Genomic DNA, 22,433 nt, shown 5'->3' with positions numbered 1-22,433 from the left:
ACGGGAAAGTGTAAAAAGAGTAGGGCATTTACTCATCAACTCAATGAAGCTTTGGGGCACATAATGGGGAGGCTGAACACGGCCCTCAGACCAGAAGGTCCCCAGCTGGAATCTCATCATTTTCACTGTTTCCAGATTAAAATTTAAATTGTGTGCTGCCATTTGGAGGCCTTCTGGGCAGGGTCTCACAGAGTCACCAGTTATTAGGAATGGCTCCTATTATCACAACCCTAAAAGCTATTTGAACAGCAGCCTAATGTGATTGTGATTTCCAAGGGCCATTTGCTGTTATTGCAGCTCTGCTCAGATGTGAATGGGAGCAACTAACCAAAGTAGCCTTCTCATAGTACCAGAGAGGAGGATTCCAAGCACCAGAGAAATATTTCACTGGCCATAAATATAAATTCACCTCAAATAAGCAATCTTTTGCTTCCCCCATTTGGGCAAGGTCATCTATAATTCTGGAAAATAGTGAGACTTTTTCCATTACAAGAGTATAAAGTTTAGAAATGCACACTAATTACAATTTCAACTCAACTGGAAATATAAAAACACAGTTTTTTAGAAGGGTGCCACAGTAAAAGACAAAGTGATAATTGTACATAATATTCCATACTTAGAGATTATATAATGCCTTTCAAATGACAGGTATTTACATAGATGTACACATTTACACATATACATATACTAGAGGCCCGATGCACGAAGATTCGTGCAAGAATGGGCCTTCCTTCCCCTGGCTGCTGGCACCACCTTGGCTCTAGCTGGAGCTGCCTTTTGGCCTTTGCTCTGGCCCGGAGCTGCCTTTCTGCCTCCCCATGCTGCCCAGAGGCCTGGAGTGGCTGGGGTGGTGCAGAACGCCTGCATCATCGCAAGCGCCCCACCCCTGGCCTCTCAGCGCCTGTGTATGCAAATTAACCTTCCATCTTTGTTGGGTTAATTTGCATACTCACTCCTGATTGGCTGGTGGGCATTGTGAAGGTACAGTCAATTTGCATCTTTCTCTTTTATTAGTGTATATATGCATATACACACTTTTATTTTTGGCATTGCAAAATTCAGCATGCTTAACCTTGTGACTATCTGAGGCTGTGCATATGAAGTGGGATGTGACACAGATCTTTCTGGTGAATGAGGTTGCTTCAGCATCCACAGAAGAGAAAGGAAAAGTCTTTCTAGTTAAGTTTTTAAACCCGATTTATAAAACCAGTTAAGTTTTCTAAACCACGACGAAGGGTATATCTGTGTGTGTGTGTGTGTGTGTGTTCAAAGTTCCTGGGGATATTTAACATGTATGACACCTCAGTAGGGTATACTGAAAAGGTAAGTAAAGTGAGAGGTGAGAATTTATCTAGTGAATAATAAAAGTAGCATATTTGACATGTTTCTGGTGCTTGTTGTGTGTCAGGCAATGGGCTATGTGCTTTGAACACATCCTTACAGCAGACCTGTATTATGGAAGTTGCTGTTCTCTCCATTAACAGATGGGGACATGGAAGCTGAGAGGTTGCCCAGCTTGACTGTGGACAAATTTAGGAAGTGACTTCATTTGTCTATAAAGCCAGACTTTGAATTACTTCTGGTTATTTCATACTGGCTGTACAGCCTTGGTGGCATTTTGCTCCCTTTGTGTGGATTCTTTACTATTTGGATTAACCAAATGAAATATCCACTCAACCACCTGGAGTCTTTGGGTCCAAGTAATATTACTTAAGCTTTAGTCTAATATTTAGCTTTTTAAAACTGTAACTTATTATAAGCAGTTGTGCCAGGAGTTCCAAGATCTTGTTATCTTGTCCATGAAGAAAGAGCCCACAATAACAAAATGTGGGGATGGAGCCGAACCGGGCATTTGTGCTACTGTTGTCTGGCCCAGGTCAAGTAGAATGCTCAGTGACTTTCATAAATTCTCCTGGGGGGAAGCCTTTGTGCTGGGAAAATCACAGATTATTATTGATTCCCTCACTGGAAATGCAGGGAAAGTCTCCCCTCCCACACCTTTGCTGCTGTTTCTTCTCGCTGTGTACAATGTTCTTGTGTTACTTAGATGCCTTAAAAATGTGTTTTCCAAGGCACCAATCAAAATAATGTATTTCTATTTATATATAACACACATATGTAGAATATATTTTATTTTTCCTTAAATATATATTTTATACATGTATTGTATATTGCAGGTACACACACACACACACACACACACACATACTTTTGCTGTTTTGTATAGGGTTTCTAAGACATTTTCTGGAAGAACCTTTGAGAGAATGAAGGGTAGGACCTTCTCAGTGCCAGTATGTGTGAGGGCGGGGGGAGTTGTTTTATAATCTTTAGTATACATCAGATAACCTTCAAGAAATTATTTTGTGAAAACAGAGAAAGTCATATTTTCCCTTTCTGTCTAATAATGTCCCATCCCTAGCATCAACTCTCGCCCTAATGAGCTGAAACTACATTAGCTAAATCTTAGGCAGATAAATTGATTCAAACCTTGGTTTGATGATCCTACTTACGACATTCAATTAATTCTGTTTTGCTACAAGCTAATTTATGACTTTGTATTTATTCAAAAAATGTTGAAGATACAAAGCAGTGGGAGACAAAATAATGAATTATTCTACCTTCATGTGCTCATCATGTGCTCACTACAATAAGGGAGGAAGAGAAAGAAGAAAAATGCCTTTGATGTTAGATATGTATTTCTTGTCATAGCAGACAGTCTTTAACTGATATAAACACATTTATATCCCTCTAGGAGATACTAATTAGTGCAGTCAATGTTGGTTTATTAATTGCTAAAATTTTCTTTATTTACTCAGTAAATAGTTTTTATCTTTTCTTTTTCCCTTTCCTCCTTCCTGCCCTCCCTTTCTACCAACACTTATTTAGTGTTGTCATAAAACTTGTTTTCTTTGTGGTAGATAATGACTGACAGCTTGATAAATCTGTGATATAGTAACAGATATTTTGATCCACTTTTCTGTGACAAAGCTTAATAGTTGATATGTAGGATTTAAGAGAAAAGAGAAAAATCTGTGAGTTTTAAGGTAATTTACAACCTTCTGTCACACTCGGTGTGCTTTTAATGAGCTTCTCTAGATCTACAGGTAGTGCAAGTTTTCTCTGCTGATGTGCAGGGCAACTTGTTAAGACATCCTGCAGGGAAGTGTGTTCAAAGAGGGTCAGCCAGGGAATAGAATTGCATGAGGTGATGCTGGGGTATATAATTGACTTCCTGTGTCTCTGGAAATTGATAGAAGGCGAGGTAGAGAGGAAGCTGCCCTTCTCAACTCTCTCTCTCTCTCTCTCTCTCTTTCTCTCTCTCTCTTTTTAGTAAAACTGCTTTTCCTACACTTCCTTCTACCATTTCTCTTTCCTTTTTGCATTCTTGCAGTCTAAAACCCTAATTGCCACCCATGTTGCTTTTGTTGGTGAATTAAAATATGAAATATTTCTTATGATAATGAGCCCCAAATTTCCTGATTGCTCTGTTTTATAAGCCACATATTTTTTTCCGTGTTATTCTAAAGGCAAACAACAATCACATGCCTCTTCCCAGCATGGTAGCCAGTGGTATTGTGTGAGAGGTTAATCTTGCCATGCTGAAAAACAGGGGCATATTTCCTAGGAATCTTTGCTGTGATTCCCCCGCACCCTCTCTTGTACTTTGGAGGACTGAATATACCCACCAATCTCAACACCACTTTCCCCAAGTAATCAATAATGGGAACAAAATATGCATTTGCTAAAGTCACAGATTTTCCAATATTTCTTCTTATGTAAATTGAAAAAATAGGTACTTAAAATGGGCATATGTCAGTTAATTTAAAATAAAGTCTGTCTTCATGGTATGAAGGAAAGCAATTGTCCAGACTGTATTGCTTTTGTTGTATTTTTATATAGTTCTAGGTACTTATTATTTAGATAGTATTTCATAAAATAAAACACCTTCTTCTATTCCGAGAAGTCCAGAAAGTGAACTTGTAGAGTCAGTCATAAAGTCAGTTGTCAATAAGGTGAGACCGGTACTTTGACAATGCTGGTGTATGTAGGGGCAAGGGAAGATAGTAAATACCCAAATGTACTCAAGGAATTAATTTTTTGTTGTTGTTGTTCAGAAGGCTTCTAAGGCTGTTCTGTGGGGCTGGGTTTATAGAAAGCCTGGTCAGTGTTCTTGCTGGACCAGATTTATCTCACATGTTCTCATTGGGACGTTTGGAAAAAGAACTTCCCTCAGTTGTTTAAAGGAGGCCAGAATCTGGACATTCTTTGCCAGTTGTCAGTTCTGTCTGCAATGAAAGGGATGTGGAGAAATAGCAGCCTCAGGGATTAGTACAGATTTGTCCTGTGACACATTAGAACTTGCCATGGAAACATCTCACACCAGATCCTGGTTTTAGAGTCTGAAGAAATAGGGTGTGAATGAGAGGTGTTTCTGATGAACCCTTGGAATTCAACCATATGTCTGAGGTTATAGCTTAACTCCCTTGATCACCTGGATGTTTAAGTTTTTATTTTTAAAGACCATTTTATGAAGAAAATGTTTTCCACTGGGCTCCTGAATTGTGGGCATATACCTAAATTGTTCTTTGGTTGGTGGAGATAGGAGGAGACGGATTGCCAGATGCAGTATGCCCAGATACAATATGCTTGCAGACCTAGGGCATCTTGATCATTTCTCTTTGTAGTGACTCTTCCAAATTTCACCATTCCATAACCACACTGAACTGGGCACTAACACTTATATGTCTTCTTAGCGCCTGGCAAAATTAAAGAATACCTTTGCCACCAAGGAACTAAGAAATTAAATGCCTGTTACTAGACATGGTGACCTTGCATGGGCTTCTGCACTGGCTAAGTCTTTATAGCTCTGACTAGCCTTATTCAGTACAGTTCCGCTTAACGTGGGCCAGGCTGTGGGCCTTGTGTTGCTCTCCAGGGTATTAAAGCTGCTGCCGCTGTGCAGCTTCTTTAGCTCCCTCTTCTCCTGCCTTTCCCTGCTAGACAATGTTTGCCTGTTGAGCTGATGATCAAAACTGACTTTTTTTGGGGGGGGACTTTCTAAATTCACTGTAGGCATTGCTTAATCCTCTTTATTACTTGCAATGTGAAACCATTGATTTTGCCAATTAAAGCACTGACAGAGAAATATGTCATATTTAAATCCTGATGTTAATGTTATCTGTATAGGTAGTATATTGTGGCCATGACAATTCCTGCAAATTTTTACTATTATATGTTTATGCCTCATTTAAAAAGAGGAAAGACTTTTAGTTAAAGGTTGTTCTAGTGATTTCTAGTAAGGAAACAAAGAATGTGGTTATACAAATAATAGGCTGAAGAAAAGGTTCATTTTAAAGTAAACTTTCTATTTCTTGAATCCTAACATGACATATTTGAAGACTGAGTCTCCAAAATAATCTGTCTTCACATTTAGTAATACATTAAACTAACTATTCTAAGACATGTTCAGAGAATGGATATTTGGGTTAAACAAACTTGGCTCTGGAAAGGGCCATGTGGCATGGGTAGTATCATGTATGTTTAATTCTAAATTGTTATTGAAGAAAAAAATCTTTCCTTGACTTAGAAAGCTTTCAGAATTTTGCAATACTTTACAGTTATTATTAGGAACAATACTTACTACTAATAGACTTTTGTGAAATTTATGCTGAATGTATATGAAGTATAATAGAACTCAGATATTGTTCTATTTAAATAATTGGGTATTTGCAAACAATGTGATGTTTTCTTTTGGACTAGGTTATAGTAAGAACAATCCTCCCTCCCCGCTTCCCTTTCCTCTCTCACCTGCACAAATCTCAACTGAGTGCCTTGTCTGAGCCAGGCATGGTGCTGTGGAGATACAGAATTGAATAAGACATATAAGCCAATCACTATATGCTTGGTGTCTCTCTCTCTTTTGTTCATGATTCAACTATTTTTATTTATTTTTTATGCTTAGTCTCTTAAACCTGGATCTAAAATGTCATTTTTTTTTATCCCCCACCCCCAACATATAGCTATCAGAAAGCTGTTGACTCTACCTCCGAAATATTTAACTTGGATCTGTTACAGCAAATCTGCCATATCTACCTGCTCTAATCCAAGTTACCGTCACCTTTCACCTAACCTATTACAATTGCCACCTAACAAGTCTCCCAGTATTACTGATTGTCTTCCTTAATTAATTCATCTTCTATTAATTAAAATGATCTTTAAAAATATAAATCAGATCATCCAATTTCCCCCATTTTTTAACCCTCCAGTAGCTTCCATTACTTTGTATTTTACTGTGAACTGTTAGTTTCTGCCTTTGGCCTTACATAATTTGGCCCTTACCCACTCTTTTGCACACAATTCCTCAGGGACACTCATGCTGTTTCTGACCCTCAGGCAAATCAAGCTTGTGCCTGCCTCAGAGTCCTTGACCATGATTTCCCTCCAACCTAGAATGCTCTGTCCTCCTCTCTTTTTGCTCGGCTTCATCACTTCATTCCTGTCTTAGCTCAGATGCCCCCTTCCCAGAGAGACCTTCCCTCTCCTGGACCCTCCCCGCTTAGTCTACCTCTGTATCATATTGCATTGTCTTATTTTTCTCATTGTTTTATTTTTCTCTATTGTTAATCAAGATTATTTTATTAATTTATGTGTTCACACATTTATTATTTGTCTCTTCCACTAGAATGCAATCTCTATGAGGGTAGGCACTTTCCCCATTCTGTTCATTATTGTATCTTTAATGCTGAGAACAGTGTTTAACATATACAAAGCACTCAAGAATTATTTTTTTGTGTGTCAATAAGATCTTGCCCATGTAGACCTTTCACTTTCACAACTACTTCCACATTTTGTAAATTTGATAAAGACTGGTGGCACTTATTTAGGTAATTTTATAAAATTTAAGTCTAATAAAACAAGGATATATTAGTCTGTTCAGACTGCCATAAAAAAACAACCACAGACTAGTTGACTTAAAGAACAGAATTTTTTTTCCTCACAGTTCTGGAGGCTAGAAGTCCAACATCAAGATGCTGCCAGGATTTCCTTGGCAGTGAGTTCTTAGGTATGTATGACACCAAAGCCCAGGTGACAAAGGAAAAAAATGAACAAGTTAAGATTTTATCAAATGAAAAAGCTTCTGCACAGAAAAAAAAATCAACAAAATGAAAAGACAATTAATGGAATGGGATAAAATATCTCCAAACTACATATATATATATCTGATAATGGGCAGTATCCAAAATATATAAGGAACTTTCAATGGCAAAACACCCTCAAATAACCTCATTGAAAAGTAGGCATAGGAACTGAATAGACATTTTTCTAAAAACCAACAGATATTTCATATCTATATGGAAAGGTGTTCCAATATCACTAATTAACAGGAAAATGTAAGTCAGAACCACAATGAGATATCACCTCATACCTGTTAGAATGGCTTTGATCAAATAAAGCCAAAGGATAACAAATGTTTGTAAGAATATAGAGAAAAATGAATCTTTGTACAAGATTGGTGGGAATGTAATTTTTTGCAGATAACATAAAAATAGTATGGATATAACTATCACATGGTCCAGCAATTCCACTTCTGAGTATATATCCAAAAAAAACTGAAATCAGAAATTCAAAGAGATATCTGCACTCTCATGTTCAATGGAGCATTATTCACCAATAATCAAGATATGTAAAGAACCTAACTGTACATCGATGGTGAGTGGATGAAAAAGATGTGGTAAGCCCTGGCCAGTTCTTTAAGTGGTTAGAGCATTGTCCTGGGAACCCAAGGGTTGCGGGTTGATTCCTGGTCCTGGTTGGTGCTCATGTGAGAGGCAACCAATCGATATATCTCTCTCACGTTGATGTTTCTCTCCCTCTCTCTTTCCCTCCCTTCCACTTTCTAAAAATCATCTCTATCTATAATCATCTCTATCTCTGTCATCTCTATTTCTATCTTCTATCTATCATCTATCTATCTATCTTAAAATATTATTCAGGCATGAGAAAGAAGCAAATCTTGCTGTTTGTGACAACCTGGATGAACCTTGAGGACATTATACTAAGTGAAATATACAGAGGCAGAAAGACAGGTAATATATGATACAACTTACATGATAAATCAAAAATAATCAAATGCGCTGAAGTGGCGAGTAGAATGATGGTTGCCTAGGCCTGTGGGGCTGGGAAGGGCAGTTGGGGGGATATTTTTTAAAGGACACAAAGTTTCAGTTATGTGAGATAAATAAACCCTAGAGATCTACAGTACAGCATAATACCTATTGTTAATATTACTCTATTGCACACTTAAAAAGTTGCTAAGAAGGTAGATCTTTATGTTAAATGTTCTTATCAGATAAAAGTAAATAAGAGGGCGGGAGGAAACTTTTGGAGGTGATGGATAGGTTTATGAAATACGAGTAGATTGGAGTGATGATTTCATAGGTGTATATTTATCTCCAAACTCATCAAATTGCATAAATTAATTATGTACAGCTATTTCTATGTCAAAATAATTAAAAACAAAAAGTGACATCAAAACCAATTTCTGGTGAAGCCTCTCTTCCTAGCTTATAGACAACCACCTATGGCCTCTGTGTACATGGAGAGAGAGCTCTGATCTCTCTTCCTCTTCTTATGTGGATGCTAGTCCTATTGGATTAAGGTTCCACCCTTATGGCCTCATTTAACCTTAATTACCTCCCTAAAGACCCTATCTCCAAATACAGTCACATTGGGAAATAGGACTGCACTGTAATTAATTTTGGGGAGACACAATGCAGTCTATAACAAAGGGTGAGGAGAAAAGTTGCTTAAACCTTAATGGATTTGTTCAATTACACACAGGAAAAATGTGAGCTGTTGATATATGTTATGTCAAAATTCCTATGGGGCCAATGTATTGCTTGCCTGGTAGTATATTTCAGTGCATGCACTTCTCTTGTTGGTTTGCACAATGGGACACAAACATGCTGATAATTTAAATTGGGATTAGACTTTTTTTTTTTTTAACATAATGACTTGGCTATGGTAACATGCAAAGCTAGTCACATGTAACTAAAAGGAGTTTGCTTTTCAACATTTCCAGAAGCTTTGTGCTTTCAATGAGCATCAGGCTATGATATCCCTAAATTTACCATGAGACTAGCTTAATTCCACAATGCCCAAGTAGAAGCCTTCACAAAATGATGAAAAATAAATTGTGGAAAAAATATTTTTCTTTTCCTTTTTATTCCTTCTCACCTATTCTCTTTCTCTACTTCTCATCCTTCCTTTTTTTTTTTAAAAAGAGAGATTGTTGGTGAGAGATGGTCTCCTTAATTCATTTTATTGCCTAATTTCCGTAGCATGAATATTTAGGAGGTACTTAATGATGGTTTCTAGACAGTGACAGAAATGGAAATTATTTACCCCAGGAACCCTGCATGTATTCTTGTTAATTCATTTGCATACTGTTAAATAACTAACACATTGCTGGGACCAGAAGATTTGGACACTCTCCACTGCACTCCATTTTTATACCACATTTTTAGGATGAAAATCGTGTTTATTTACCTAAGTTACAAGGTTTCCTTTGTGTCATTCAAATAAAAATTAACTGGGCAGAATCAGATAGGAATTAAGTTATTGCCTTGCTTAACTTAATTCCTATCTGATTTTTGTGTCTTTTCAGGTATCTTGGGAGGAATGAATGGGCCTACACGGGTAATAGTTTTCAGTGGCTGAATAATGTAATAATTAAAATCATTAAGTAAATATGGTTATGATTATATTGTACACAGGATAAAACCTAATAAATACTTAGGATAAGCTAAATTGGTATAAAGTTAGAGTTCGATTGATATAAAGTTGCTTAAACATTGGGAAGCAACTAGAATAATTGATTGTGGGTTGGAATTTTTAAAAACCTTTACATAGATTCTGATAAATTGGCTGCTCTAGTGTAAATATGACAGTGTGGGGCAAACACAAAAACACGATGACATGTTGATGGTCAGGTCTCATTTAAGAACCCATATAAACATTATATTTTAGAGGAGGAAATTGTCATACACATATTCAAATGGAATGTCTCTCAATTTGCATTTGAAAGTGGTTTGGCTAGGATGGGGTGGGACTGTTGTTCACTAGGTTTGAAATTTTTTTAGGAACTTGAAGAAAATAAAATTGCATGTTTCAGAAGATCCAATCCTTTTATCAATACAAATATATGAGCATTTTTTTTAAAAAAAACGGGCAATCCTGTGTATTCCAGCTGCAGACTGCCAAGGCGCCATCTGGTATGTGTGTGTGAGTAGGAGGAGGTGAGACCCCAGCTGACACTGGAGTCTTCAGCTAGTCTAAGTTGTTTCTTATTTACCACTTCATAAACACCTGGGTTCAGAGACAGAATTAAAACCAAAGTCCTAATCGATTCCACTCATCTTTAAGCCCCCTTTTCCCCCCTTTTTTTGGACTTACATAAAGGTGTCCATTTTTAGGGAAATTGTTGGAATGGGGGAAAAAAAAGCTGTGATAGCTGAGAAAAATCTAAATTCTAAAGTGGGAAAGATTTTATTTCGTTCAAACTTAGAGGTTTTCCCCCAATTATTGCTTTGGATCAAGAAGAAAAGGTTTGTATATATTTTTCCCCCATGTGCTACTTTGAACAATGTTCATATGTTATGTGAAATGATTATGTTAAATATCTGTGAGAACTTGAGTCTTGGTGTGGCTATATAGTGAGTCTATAGGACCCAAAAGGGAACAACATTAGGAGGATAGGAAAAACGAGGGATTTTTAAACAATGAAGAGCTAATATGAGATGGGCAAGTAGGGGATTAAATGAGAAATTGGGTGGTTTGAGTAGATTGTGTATATATTTCCCTCACTGAGACCCCCAAGATCGCTTATACTTTGCATGGGGGACAATAATCTCTGCTTTCTCATGAACTTCTTAAGTATGCACTTTCATCATTGCTGCATATTTTTTTAAGTTTGACTCAGAAACAAAGGGGTAATTTAATATAGGAGCTCAATATGGTGACTGAAAACTGGCCAGGAAAAACACATTATTAATCATGATTGATAAATGCTATTAGTGCTAAACTACACATATTACTGCATACAAAGTTAGCATAGTGCCTAGAACATCGTTGTTCCTCTTTTTACAGATGCTACAAACTGAAACAGCATCTTTTAGAACTGAAGACTGCCCAGACACGTGTCCGTGGTGCGAAGTGCGGACAAGTGTGGTCCAGAGGCTTCCTGTGTCTGGTTGGTGGTCACCGGAGTGCTGCTTGTGCTTGATTCAATCAGCAATCACAGATGTAGTCATTGCTATTTTATGACTTTGAGAGCCTTGATTGTGAATTATATTTTCAGATTGCAATCTCTTTCTAAATAGGGCCCTTTGTAATCAGGGACCTGAAGGGTCTTGCAGTCTGTGATAAAATTGTGTTTTCTCCATTTAATAACACATCAGCTATCATTGTATTTGTCAAGATTTTGGTCAACATGGCTAGGCAAAATCCATGTGTGTGAGGAATAAATTTGGCCAGATTTTGTTTGTGTTAGGCACCCTCCCCCTGTCTTGCCCCAACTGGACACACATGATTCCAAAGTGAAACTTACTGGGTTTTAAAGTCTGCAGCTGTTAACCCATAAAAGTTGGGCTTTCTTTTTTTTAAACTGACTGCACTGTGTTATATCTGATTGGACATCCAATAGGGTAAGTCCTGGTCTCAGTCCTAAAGGAACCTGCAGTCTTTGGGAAGTCAGACTCCATATGGATTTATAAACTAACCAATTTTATAAGTTATTTTGAGATAAAGTGCCATGGGTATGCTATTTAAAAAGTAGTTTTGCAATAAAGACATATGCCTTGACGGCGGAGTTTAGAATGAACTTAAACTAAAGTGAAATTAAGTGTTATTACCAGGAGGTTTGAGAGCCATTCTGTCTAAGAACTGGTATATGGATCATTGTATTTATGAAACAGACAGCTATGAAAGATCATTAAAAGAAAGTGGATGGGAAATGTACTGAAAGTTAAAGAGTTAGCAAAGGTACTGTGAGAAGGGTGAATATTTGAGGCTGCCCCTTGAGAACCAATCAATGTTTAGATATTTCCATACCCATGACTTCACTGGTATTGTGGTCTCATTGTGCGATTCATAAACAGATCAGATGTTGGATAAAAGCTGAGAATTTAACCCTTTGTTGCATTCATTGATTTTGATCCACCCTGTAAAAGAATTTTGCCCAACAGAAAACCAGTAAGGCAGGTTTTGTCTGTTGCTGTGCCCCCAGAAAATATATAATTCCCATGAAAAAAAAATGCATCAAAGAGAGAAACACCAGCTTGCTGAAACCCTCATACCCTCATAATGGAGTATGGCCAAGACAATTGTTGATCTCTTACAGCTTTTTGAAGAGTTAGCTTATCAGTTAAGCTCTGAATAGGTCCACCCTTCTGTTACTTAGCCAGCAATCTGCTCCCTTCCAATGAATGAAATAAAAACTGAGAGGCGGAATTTCATCTTTGTTTAAATTAGAAACCTGTCTCCTATGAGTGGGGTCACTTCTTTCTTTAGAATCTTCTACTACCAAGGAGAGAAAAAAAATCTTGGATATATAGCACAACAATCATTCCATCACCTATAAACCTCACTTTGTGAAATTTTTTTCTTTAATTGTGAATTGAACCTAAATGTGAAGGCTATCTACAAACCCATTATTCTTAGTACTGCTACCTATAATTAACACTACCCAATGGGATTTTAAAAAATACTTATAAAAAAGGCAACAGAGTGAAAATTACCATTATCCCCAACTAAACTCCTCCTCCTCCATGTTTTCATCAAGAGAGTGGTGTTATTACTTCAACAGGCACAGTGTTGTGGTGACTTTTGTGATACAAATAAAGCAAGACTAAAATTCTAATTGTGAAATGTAAAAGGAAAGTAATTGCTTTGTGTTGGTTAATTCCATCTTTGTGTGATGACAGCAGCTGCGATTCCCTGCCTTGTGTATTTTAACAGATGGCATTATTTCTTGTGGAGTGTTACAGTAGCAACCGAGGTGACACTGAAGGAAAATTCTGTGATAGTATGTTAAGTAAGATATTACTGACAGCCCTGCTGAGCGGCGATGCAGAACTGCACGTCGTGGTTCTCTTCTCACCTCTACAGCCCACACCAAATGGTTTCCATTTGCGGCATGTGGAACTGGAATGGAAAGATGAATGAAAAATTATGTTCTTTTTACACCATTAGGAGGCCTGGGATGAAGGCTCAAATCTGGCAAAAAGGTGCATTTGATAATCCAGTATCATACTATTGTATTTTCCTGTCAAGGGCCAGAAAATGGAGAGGTGCTGATAGGCCTGAGTTCTAGACCAGGATTGGCCCAAGTCACTTCTCTTTGGATTGGCTTCCTTTGTGTAAAAGGCTGGAGTTGAACTAAAATCAATCAATCTCTAGGACTCTTTCTGTTCTGTGACTCTGCAAGCTCTGAGCTTTGTGTTTTAATGGCACAGAAGACAAAGTGGTAGAATGCATGAAAGAATACATGGTAGTAGTCTGCTATGTATGCTACTGATATTGATACAGTGAAGAGAAAATATCAATGGGTCACAAAGTCAGGAGATCTGGCCATGGTTCAGCCATGAAACATGTTCTTGAGTCAATCCATGTCAGCCTCCTCACCTCTTTCACAAGGCTGCAGTCAAGGTCTAATGGGATTATGCTATTGAAAGATGTTAAGTAATCCAACAAACATTGCACAACCGGCCCTGTGCTAGACACTGTTCCAAGTGCTGGGAATTCAATGGTAGGTCAAGAGTGGTCTTTATTTTGGAATAAAATGACTAGTTGGGGAGACAGAGAAGTAAATAGCTAATTATAATCCTATATAATAAAGAGGTAATATGCAAATTAACCTTCATGCCCTCACAAGATGGCTGCCCACCACCAGCTCGGCAGGAGGGTTGGTGAGGGACAACCAAACAACTGAACAGCAGGCTGTGTGGGGCAACCAGCCCAGCAGGGGGCCATGAGGGGCAACCAGCCCAGCAGGCAGGGCCTTTGGGGGTGACCAGGTTGGCATGGGGGGTAATTAGGGGCAATTAGGCTGGCAGGGGGGTCAGTGAGGGGCAACTAGGCCAGCAGGGAAGGGGGGTGGCGACCAGGCCGGCAGTGGGGGGCAGTTAGGGGTGGCCAGGCCAGCAGAAGGGGGCAGTTGGGGGCAACCAGGCCTGCAGGGGGGGCAGTAAGGGGTGACCAGGTTGGTGGGGGGGCAGTTAGGAGTGACCAGGCTGGCAGGGATGGGGCAGTTGGGAGCAACCAGGCCGGCAGCGGGGAGGGGGGGCAGTTAAGGGCGACCAGGCTGGCAGGGGAGGCAGTTAGGGGCAATCAGGTTGGCAGGGGAGGCGCAGTTAGGGGTGACCAGGCAGGCAGATAGATGAGTGATTAGCAGCCAGTGGTCCAGGATTGTGAGAGGGATGTCCGACTGTCAGTTTGGGATCGGGCCTAAACCGGCATTCAGACATCCCCTGAGGGGTCCTGGATTGGAGAGGGTGCGGGCTGGGCTGAAGGGGAAACACGCCTCCCCCCCCCACCCCCGCCCCGTGCATGAATTTAGTGCACCGGGCCTCTAGTAGAGTATAATAGGGGCTTTCATGGGTACGTGTATAAGGTGATATGAAAGTATACGGCAGAGATAACTCACCCAGCTGGGAGTACAGAAGGTTCCCACGAGGAAGTAGATTCTAAGATAAGGCAAATAATAGGGGGTTGGGAGAAAATAACATGATATTCTTGTTGAACCACAATTAAAAAATCATCATGGTTTGGTTTTACTTTGCCACTGATCTTAAAAGTAGGAGTCCAATAGCATCTTGGGTTTTGATGAGCAAAGAGTGTTCTTACTAAATATTCTTTTTTAAATATATATATATATATATATATTTTATTGATTTTTTTTACAGAGAGGAAGAGAGAGGGATAGAGAGTTAGAAACATCGATGAGAGAGAAACATCGATCAGCTGCCTCTTGCACACCTCCTACTGGGGATGTGCCCGCAACCAAGGTACATGCCCTTGACCGGAATCGAACCTGGTATCCTTCAGTCCGCAGGCCGACGCTCCATCCACTGAGCCAAACCGGTTTTGGCCTTACTAAATATTCTTGTAATTATTTATATCCTGCCTAATTTCCACAACCAACAGTTTTAAAGGCCTGATAAATGATTTTAAAGAGAATACCATCTTTGACTGTCACACTCTCAATGTGAGCTTAAAATATCCTCTCCAGATTTTCCTCTTCACAAATGCTTGTGTGAGGCCCCAAGAGTTCCACTATGTGCTTTGAAGGAAGATATGCATGGATCTACTTTGATTGGTAAATAGAGAAATGATAGTGGCTTTATATATAATATGAACATTTGGCTTTCTTTTTATAATCTTCTCTAAGAGAAGGGCTATCAGCTTGCTGTTCAGTGGCTAATAAATCTGACTCATTCCTCTCCCCTCAGGCTGACCCTCCTCCATATTATAATTTCAGCTTCTAGTGTTGCATAAAAACTAACCCTAAAACTTAGTGACTTAAACAGCCACCATTTTATTTGCTCACAATTCTATGGGTCAATATTTTAAACAAGGGTCATCTGGTTGGTTCTTCTGCTTCATGTAGTGTCAGCTGAGAACATCCACTTGGTTGCATTCAGCTGGTGAGTAGATTAAGATAAAAGTGCAAAAATTTTTCACTCTTATGTTTTGTGCTCCATTTCACCTATATGTGCTTCTCTTTCTCTCCAAATAGCTGGCTTAAGTTTACTTACAGCATTGTGCTCTCGGGGAAATCAGACTTTCTTACATGATTTCCTTACATTACTTTCTTACATTATTTTCTTACATGGCTCCCAAGAGGAAATATTCTAAGAGGGAGCTGCCAATCTCTTACGGCTCAGATGTTTCCCAGTATCCCTTCCTCCATGGTCTATTGATTAAAACCAATTAAAGGACCAGCTCAGATTCAAGAAATAGACATCATCCCTTAATGAGAGGTGCAGCAATAGAACTAGGTCACATGTTTCTAGTAGAAATGTTTTTTAATAGTTTTGCTGAGGTTTAACCATCAATGCCATACCTACCTAAAGGATGTGACAAAGTGGAAGTAATAATGAATATTAATGTAGTTTTTATGGTTTATTCACCACATTGTTATTTAATCCTACGACAGTCCTCAGAGGTAGACCTTATCTCAGTTTCAAGGGCTACATAAAATAAGTTGTATTCAAATCCAGGTATTTTGCCATTATATTGTTCCTTCCGAAATAAGTCTGGAATCAGTCAAAGCAAGACTTAAAATAGCTTCCCATTAGTAATTTAACAATAGTTGAATATGAAGTGACAGAGGAAGTAGGAAAATGTCTTTCACTAAAGCGTATCCCCTATTCTGTGCTAATGTTGGAATCTGACTAGTTGCTTGAAAGAGAAGAGTGGCAAGTATAAAATTGAATTCTTGAACTAAACTAAGTAGATGAAAAACTACTGCCCAACTCTAGGTTGTCTGGAAATTTGTGTTCCAAATAATTGGCTCAATATTTGCAGCAGAGGTTTATGATGGAATTAGTTCTTTAAAAATAAGCTAGTCATAATCAACAAGATCATCCTCTGAACTTACAAAGTGATTATGAAATCATCACTTCTTAGTTACTTTCCATGATAGAGAAAAAAATGTGTATTTTGGGTCATGCCCAATAATGTGGCATGTAAAATTCTACTTTTTATAAATACGATGTTCAATTTTAGATCAAAATGTATTTCATATCCAAAACCTTGGAGTGAACAATTTCTAAGTACATTGCTTGTGGTGTGACCTACATAATGTGATGACAGCCCTTTGGAACAATGTCAAGACTGTTTCATACATGTACCCTTTATGAGCAGGCCTCTCAATATGGCAGCTTGAATTACACACTCAGTTTTTCCTATATGAATATATACCCAAACATTTCCTAACCCATTTTAAAACATGGATAAATTTAAGAACCTTTATCTTTCATTATACAACTTGATGAACCTGCAAAGAATCTGAGATCAAAACTCAAAATGAAGGAGGTACACAGTAATAGGACTTGTGAGGAGAAGATAACTGGAGTCATCCTGTGTAAATTTGAGGATAGCAGTCTCGTGACAATTTACAAATACCAGCCACACAATTCAACCTTCCCTATCTGCAACATAGAACGGATTGTGATTATCAAACATTTTAAAGGCATAGACGTAAAAGGAGCTGTGAAAATTCTTTACCTTTTTGATGACAACTATTACTCCATAGGTTGTTTCTGAACATTGACATTTTAAAGATAACTTGAATAGATTTTAATGACTGCATAGAATGTCTATATCTAAATTTCTTTATGTGGTCTCTTATTGTTCAGACCTATGGCATGCTTTCATATCTTTTGTTTTTCCTTGTGAAAAACAATCTTGTCTGGAATTTGTAAATAAGTATTTGTATACCTACACAATAATTTCCTTAGTGGAAATTTCTAAAATTAAAATGTTTGGGTGAAAGTTTTAGGCATCTGAAATGAATGGTCATGGAGAACATGTTTTTGAAGTATCTAGTGTCTGGGATAGTCATTATCTGCCCCATGGTTAAATTTACCTTATAGTGAAAATAATCCAAGTTCACCTCAATATTTAAAGGGCATGGTATGGTCAGTAGCTAATATAATAGTCAGCGAGCATTCTGGAACTGACACTAGAAATGAAAATGAAAAAATTAAGAATACGATGACATACTTGATTTTAGGGAGACCAGGACTAAGCATCATATACTTCCTGATGGATACAAACCTGGATCATAGATGGAATAAAGCTCTGATGACATTAAAACACCAATAAATATTTAATTTTAATGTTCATCTCAGTGCCAAATATTGCACCTGGAGATAATATCTGATTGGATCTGGACCAAAAGGGTAAATTAATGAACACTGGGTATGAACACTAATTTATGGATATTTTACTTTATTTAAAATATTCTTTTGGACTACTCTTCCAAGTCTACATAGTAGTTCCTGATTTTGAATTTTCATTCATTTCCTGTTTTTAACTCTACCCTTAGAATATCTCATGGTTTTCTACTCCACCTATGCATGATAAATGTTTGTTGTCTTGCTTCCTTCTGCCTCTTTCCTTTCCTTTGCTTGGATGCTAGTGGATACTTGAACCGTGTTGATGACATACCAATATTACTGTCTATTTTATCTCTTTCTAAATATCAAAAAGGATTTTGACTTAAAATGAAATTCAGTTACTAAAGCCACTAAAAAAATGAAATAATTGTTTCATATTTGGCATATTATAAAATGCTGCCTACTTCCTGTTTCTCTTAACTCCTTTGAAGGGAAGAGGAAGAGGATTGAAGAAACTGAATTTAAAGATTGTTCAAAGAAGACATGTTTTTAAGTAAATTTACATCTGATCTTAAGTTAAAACAATTATCACATTACTATTAAACAATTTCTCTCATCTGAATGGATGAATCAGAGCTAAAAAAAGAGGTTTATTATTTTAAAACCAAAACAATAATTATTTAAAAAACTCTGTTATCTATATATATAAAAGCCTAAGCGACCAAATGACCAAACGACCAGAATGACTTTCTATGTTTGCTTACCAAATACACATATATATTTATACTGATTTTAAACATTCATTAATGACCAGAATGACCGGAATGACTGGAACAACTGGTCACTATGATGCTCACTGACCACCAGGGGGCAGACGCTCAATGTAGGAGCTGCCCCCTGGTGGTCAGTGCACTCCCAAAACAGGAGCACTGCTCAGCTGACAGACCCATCCCAGTGGCCCACTGGCCCGGCTGCAGCAGCCACTCCCTTAGTAGTCCTGCAGGTCCAATCTCCAGAGATCGGGCCAGGCACTGATGGATCAGTGCCGCTGGCACAATTCTGACAGCACTGCTGGCCTCCTGGAAGTCGGCCTCAGGCATCATGGCCGCTTCCCCTCCCTTGATGCTCTGCAAGGAAGAAAGGATATAAAAGTGGCCGCCAGATGGCTCCCGACAACCAGCACAAATGTCAGTGGGAAGGATCTATCTGGATCCCAGGCTGGCAAGGGCTTCTCACTGCCCACCGGGAGGGCTGATTGTATCCCCCTCCCCCAGGACTCCATCCATGCATGAATTCGTGCACCAGGCCTCTAGTAAAAGTATAATGATCAGCATAAAAATAATCACATGGAATTTCTCCACCTAAGTATAACTATTGTTAATATATTGGTGGAAACTCTTTTAGATATCTCTCTATGAATGCATACATACACATACACACACACATACACACACAGTGTGCCTACACACCCATTTTGTGTAATTGGGATCACACTATATATATATTGTTCTTTCTATGTTTGCTTACCAAATACACATATATATTTATACTGATTTTAAACATTCATTAATGACCAGAAAGATTCTATATTATTTTTAGTGGCTGCAGGGTATTGCCTTATTTATTCCATAATTTACTTAAATAACATTTAAGAGAAAAAAAACATTTATTCTTTTTTTTTTTTCCTTTTCTCCTTTTCTTTCCTTCCTCCATCCATCCCTAACCCAGTTCTTCCTTTTTTCTTTTCTTCATTGCTAGGCATCTGCTAAAATGATCTCTAGAAAGGGCATATGAATTGAAATTTTCATCAATAAATCATAAGTATTTGATATTTTATTCTCCTTTTAATACAGATCTTGATACTTTTCATCTCTGCCAATCTACTAGTATAATATATAGTTGCTTTTATTTGCATATCTTTAATTATAAGAAAGAACATCATGTAATGATTGCTGACCATTTAAAATTTTTTGAGTAATTGACTATTCTTACCATATTACAATTTTTATCCTAAAGAAAACTGAGTTCTTTGCATAAGGATAATAATCTTTTGTCATATGCTTTAAAAATGTTACTTCTCAGTTGGTATTTTTATTTTAAAAATGTTAATATGCTTTATTTTTCTCTTACAATGCAATATTTAGGTTTATATAGTCAGTTTATCAGTGTTTTTGTTTTATGGGTCTGAGTTTTTATGATATGCTAAAAGATTATCCCCACTTTATGATTACTTAAAAAAAACTTTTAAATTTCAGCTAGCAATTTTATCCCTTAATTTTACTCTTTAAAAAAAAATGAGCGCCTGGCTGGCATGGCTCAGTGATTACAGATTGACCTATGAACCAGGAGGTCACAGTTTGATTCCTGGTCAGGGCACATGCCTGTGTTGCGGGCTTGGTCCCCAGTGTGGGGCATACAGGAGGCAGCCGATCAATGATTCTCTCTCATCATTGATGTTTCTATCTCTCTCCCTCTCCCTTCCTCTCTGAAATCAATAACAACATATTAAAAAGAAAAAAATGAGGTAATGTTCCAGCATTATTATTATTGTCTCCAAATGAATAGTTTATTATCTTAAACAATTGACAATATTTTACTACCAAATAATCAGCTTGCTGCCCCAATGACTTTATTGAACAATAATTGGAAGTATTTTTGAACTCTATTTTGTCAAGTTTTCAAAGTTATTTAGTTGGAATTTTGAATGGGCACTGGAACACATTTCTATAATTCTTTAAATTCAGCATATAAAAACTTAGAGAAAATTATGTTTTTATAATGCATTTCTACTTAAGAAAACATTTATTCTTTTACTTATTAACATTTATTCTTTTACTTATTAACATTTTTCTTCTGTTATGTCTTTTAGTAGAGTGTTGCAGGCTTTCTAATCATTTTGCCAATTTATTAATATGGTATCTACTTATAAATTTATTTTTTTGATAATAACTTAAGAAAGACATCTTTTTATATTGTTATTGATCACTTTCTTTCTTCTTTGGGGACTTGCAAGTTTATGTCCTTTTGAGTTAAAAAATAATTCATAAGAATTATTTGCATATTAAGGCTAGAAACCCATTGTTACATGTTTTATAAAAACTATTATTTCTGAGGTTGATTTTATTTTACAGATATGTTTGTTGTGGCTTTATTTTTCTAATATAAGGAAGTGTTTCATTTTGGGTAGTAAGTTTATCAGGCTTTTTATATAATGTTTCTTGGTTTTTATGACAAAAACATTAATTTATTCTGGTGGGTTTAGCTCTTTAAATTTCAGTCATTCTAGTGGGTGTGTAGGGATATCTCATGTGGCTTTAATTTTTTTTTTAATCCTTATCTGAGGATATTTTTTCCATTGATTTTTAGAGAGAGTGGGATGGGGGGACAGAAGGAGAGAGAGAGTGAGAGAGAGAGAGAGAGAGAGAGAGAGAGAGAGAGAGAGAGAGAGAGATATGAGGACAGATCAATTGGTTGCCTTCTGCACATGCCCAGACCAGGAGGCTGGGGATCAACCTGTAATCCAGGTACATGCCCTTGACCAGGAATCAAACCTGTGACCCTTTGGTGGGTGGGCCAACACTCTCACTGAGCAACACTGGCTCATGTGGCTTTAATTTAATGTCTCTAATGAATAGTGATGTTAAGCATCTTTTAATCTATTTGGAATCTGTGTATCTTCTTTGGTGAAGGGTATGTTCAAATATTTTGCCCAGTTGCTTGTCTTACAATTTGAGTTCTGCAACATCAGAATATGTTTTAGATCATCAATTTCTAACAGGTGTGTTGTGGCAGGCACACTAGTTTTTAAAACATGCAATACCTGACTAGACAGGGGCACTCACATTTTTCTCCTTAGAGTGTGAAATAAAAAAATGACAATAGTCAGCACAACAATAGCCATCTAGTGTAAATGAATCAAAATCATATCTATTTTTCTCTCAGATTGGCAAAAAATATATTTTTGGGTGTGCTGCAGAAGTTTAGTAATTAGTTTATGTGTGCCATGAGATGAAAAAGGTTGAAATCACTGTTCTAGGTATAAGTTCTTTGTTGGATTTATATTTTGCAAATACTTTCTCCTTGTTTGTGTCTTGTCTTTTCATTTTCATTACATTGGATTTTGAAGAACAAAATACTTTAAGTGCACTTTATCATTTTTTAAATGGATCATGATTTTTTGGTGCTGTACTTAAAAAAATCTTTAGAAAACACAAGGTCTCTAACATTATCTATGTTTTATTTTATAAGTTTTATAGTGTTAGCTCTTACATTTGTTCTAGTTCTTATGTGAATTAATTTTAGATATAAGTTAAGAATAAAGTTTCATTCCTTTTTTTGCACAAAGCTATCTAATTAATTGTTTTAGCACCAATTATTGAAAAGATACTTTTTTTCTGATTTAGTGGCCTTGGAACTTTGTTAAAAATCAGTTTAACGTATATGTGTGGGTCTGTTTCTGGACTCTATTCTCATCTGTTGATCTATGTGTCTATGTGTCTTGATTGCTGTAGCTTTATAGTAAGTCTAGAT

The sequence above is a fragment of the Plecotus auritus genome, assembly GCF_963455305.1.
Source record: "Plecotus auritus genome assembly, chromosome: 2".
Lineage (NCBI taxonomy): Eukaryota > Metazoa > Chordata > Mammalia > Chiroptera > Vespertilionidae > Plecotus > Plecotus auritus.
This window is presented reverse-complemented; position numbering follows the sequence as displayed.